Here is a 4,166-nt window from a genome sequence, read left to right on the forward strand (position 1 = left end):
TCCACTGAGTCTGTGATACAGAGACAGGGGGCGATCTTCTCATCCACTGAGTCTGTGATACAGAGACAGGGGGCGGTCAACTCATTCACTGATCTGTGATACAGAGACAGGAGGCGGTTTACTCATCCCCTGAGTCTGTGATACAGAGACAGGGGGTGGTCTATTCATCCCCTGAGTCTTTGCTACAGAGACAGGGGCCCGTCTACTCATCCACTGAGTCTGTGATGCAGAGACAGGGGGCGGTCTACTCATCCACTGATTCTGTGATACAGAGAAAGGGGGCGGTCTACTCATTCCCTAAATTTGTGATGCAGAGACAGGGAGCGGTCTACTCATTCCCTAAATTTGTGATACAGAGACAGGGGGCGGTCTACTCATCCCCTAAATTTGTGATACAGAGACAGGGGGTGGTCTACTCATCCACTGAAGCTGTGATACAGAGACAGGGGGCGGTCTACTCTTCCACTGATTCTGTGATACAGAGACAGGGGGCGGTCTACTCATTCACTGTGTCTGTGATACAGATACAGGGGGCGGTCTACTCATCCACTGAGTCTGAGATACAGATACAGGGGGCGGTCTACTCATCCCCTGAGTATGTGATGCAGAAACAGGAGACGGTCTACTCATCCCCTGAGTCTGTGATACAGAGACAGGGGGCGGTCTACTCATCCACTGTGTCTGTGATACAGATACAGGGGGCGGTCTACTCATCCACTGTGTCTGTGATACAGAGACAGGGGGCGGTCTACTCATCCACTGTGTCTGTGATACAGAGACAGGGGGCGGTCTACTCATCCACTGAGTCTGAGATACAGATACAGGGGGCGGTCTACTCATCCCCTGAGTATGTGATGCAGAAACATGAGACGGTCTACTCATCCCCTGAGTCTGTGATACAGAGACAGGGGGCGGTCTACTCATCCCCTGAGTATGTGATGCAGAAACAGGAGACGGTCTACTCATCCTCTGTGTCTGTGATGCAGAAACAGGGGGCGGACTACTCATCCACTGAGTCTGTGAAACAGAGACATGGGATGGTCTACTCATCCCCTGACTCTGAGATACAGAGAAAGGGGGCGGTCTTCTCATCCACTGAGTGCTTGAAACAGAGACATGGGATGGTCTACTCATCCCCTGACTCTGAGATACAGAGAATGGGGGCGGTCTATTCATCCCCTGAGTCTTTGATACAGAGACAGGGGCCCGTCTTCTCTTCCACTGAGTCTGTGATACAGAGACAGGGGGCGGTCTTCTCATCCCCTGAGTCTGTGATACAGAGACAGGGGGCGGTCTACTCATCCACTGTGTCTATGATACAGAGACAGGGGGCGCTCTACTCATCCCCTGAGTCTGTGATTCAGAGACAGGGGGCGGTCTACTCATCCCCTGAGTCTGTGATACAGAGACAGGGGGCGGTCTACTCATTCACTTAGTCTGTGATACAGAGACAGGGGGCGGTCTTCTCATCCCCTGAGTCTGTGATACAGAGACAGGGGGCGGTCTACTCATCCATTGAGTCAGTGATACAGAGACAGGGGGCGGTCTACTCATCCCCTGAGTCTGTGATACAGAGACAGGGGGCGGTCTACTCATCCCCTGAGTCTGTGATTCAGAGACAGGGGGCGGTCTACTCATCCCCTGAGTATGTGATACAGAAACAGGGGGCGGTCTACTCATCCCCTGAGTCTGTGATACAGAGAAAGGGGGCGGTCTACTCATTCACTTAGTCTGTGATACAGAGACAGGGGGCGGTCTACTCATCCCCTGAGTCTGTGATACAGAGACAGGGGGCGGTATACTCATCCACTGAGTCAGTGATACAGAGACAGGAGGCGGTCTACTCATCCCCTGGGTCTGTGATACAAAGACAGTGAACGGTCTACTCATCCCATGAGTCTGTGATACAGAGGCAGGAGGCGGTCAACTCATCCCCTGAATCTGTGATACAGAGACAGGGGTCGGTCTACTCATCCCCCGAGTGTGTGATACAGAGGCAGGAGGCAGTCAACTCATCCCCTGAATCTGTGTTACAAAGACAGGGGGCGGTCTACTCTTCCCCTGAGTCGATGATACAGAGACAGGGGGCGTTCGACTCTTCCCCTGAGTCTGAGATGCAGAGGCAGGAGGCGGTCAACTCATCCCCTGAATCTGTGATACAAAGACAGGGGTCGGTCCACTCTTCCCCTGAGTCGATGATACAGAGACAGGGGGCGTTCAACTCATCCCCTGAATCTGTGATACAGAGGAAGGGACAGTCTACTCATCCCCTGAGCCTGTGATACAGAGACAGGGGGCGGTCTACTCATCCCATGAGTCCGTGATACAGAGGAAGGGGACGGTCTACTCATCCCCCGAGTGTGTGATAAAGAGACAGGGGGCGATCTACTCATCCCCTGAGTCTGTGATACAGAGACAGGGGGCAGTGTACTCATCCCCTGAGTCTTTGATACAGCGAAAGGGGCCGTTCTTCTCATCCACTGAGTCTGTGATACAGAGACAGGGGACGGTCTACTCATCCAAAGAGTCTGTGGTGCAGAGACAGGGGGCGGTCGACTCATTCCCTGAGTCTGTGACACAGAGACAGGGGGCGGTCTACTCATCACCTGAGTCTGTGATACAGAGACAGGGGGCGGTCTACTCATCCCCCGAGTCTGTGATACAGAGACAGGGGGCGGTCTACTCATCCCCTGAGTCTGAGATAAAGAGACAAGGGGCAGTTTACTCATCCCCTGGGTCTGTGATACAGAGGAAGGGGGCGGTCTACTCATCCCCTGAGTCTGTGATACAGAGACAGGGGGCGGTCCAGTCATCCCCTGAGTCTGTGATACAGTGATAGGGGGCGGTCTACTCATCCCCTGAGTCTGTGATACAGAGGAAGGGGGCGGTCTACTCATCCCCTGAGTCTGTGATACAGAGACAGGGGGCGGTCTACTCATCCCCCGAGTGTGTGATGCAGAGAAAGGGGGCAGTCTACTCATCCCCTGAGTCTGAGATACAGAGACAAGAGGCAGTTTACTCATCCCCTGGGTCTGTGATTCAGAGGAAGGGGGCGGCCTACTCATCCCCTGAGTCTGTGATACAGAGACAGGGGGCGGTCTACTCATCCCGAGTTTGTTAGACAGAGACAGGGGGCGGTCCACTCATCCCCTGAGTCTGTGATACAGAGACAGGGGGTGGTCTACTCATCCCCCGAGTGTGTGACAAAGAGACAGGGGACGGACTACACATTCCCTGAGTCTGTGATACAGAGAAAGGGGGCAGTCTGCTCATCCCCTGAGTCTGAGATACAGAGACAAGGGGCAGTTTACTCATCCCCTGGGTCTGTGATTCAGAGGAAGGGGACTGTCTACCCATCCCCTGAGTCTGTGACACAGAGACAGGGGGCGGTCTACACATCCCCTGAGTCTGTGATACAGAGACACGGAGGGGTCTACTCATCCCCTGAGTCTGTGATACAGAGACAGTGGGCGGTCTATTCATTCCCTGAGTCTGTGATACAGAGACTGGGGGGGGTCTACTCATCCCCTGAGTCTGTGATACAGTGACAGGGGGCTGTCTACTCATCCACTGAGTCTGTGATACAGAGACAGGGGACGGTCTACTCATCCCGTGAGTCTGTGATGCAGAGACAGGGGGCGGTCTACTCATCCACTGAGTCTGTGATACAAAGACAGTGGACGGTCTACTCATCCCATGAGACTGTGATACAGAGGAAGGGGACGGTCTACTCATCCCCTGAGCCTGTGATACAGAGACAGGGGCGGTCTACTCTTCCCCTGAGTCCGTGATACAGAGGAAGGGGAGGGTCAACTCATTCCCTGAGTCTGAGATACAGAGAAAGGGGGCAGTCTGCTCATCCCCTGAGTCTGAGATACAGAGACAAGGGGCAGTTTACTCATCCCCTGGGTCTGTGATTCAGAGGAAGGGGACTGTCTACCCATCCCCTGAGTCTGTGACACAGAGACAGGGGGCGGTCTACACATCCCCTGAGTCTGTGATACAGAGACACGGAGGGGTCTACTCATCCCCTGAGTCTGTGATACAGAGACAGGGGGCGGTCTATTCATTCCCTGAGTCTGTGATACAGAGACTGGGGGGGGTCTACTCATCCACTGAGTCTGTGATACAGAGACAGGGGGCGGTCTATTCATTCCCTGAGTCTG

The sequence above is a fragment of the Heterodontus francisci genome, unplaced genomic scaffold (assembly GCF_036365525.1).
Source record: "Heterodontus francisci isolate sHetFra1 unplaced genomic scaffold, sHetFra1.hap1 HAP1_SCAFFOLD_83, whole genome shotgun sequence".
In the NCBI taxonomy this organism is placed as follows: Eukaryota; Metazoa; Chordata; class Chondrichthyes; order Heterodontiformes; family Heterodontidae; genus Heterodontus; species Heterodontus francisci.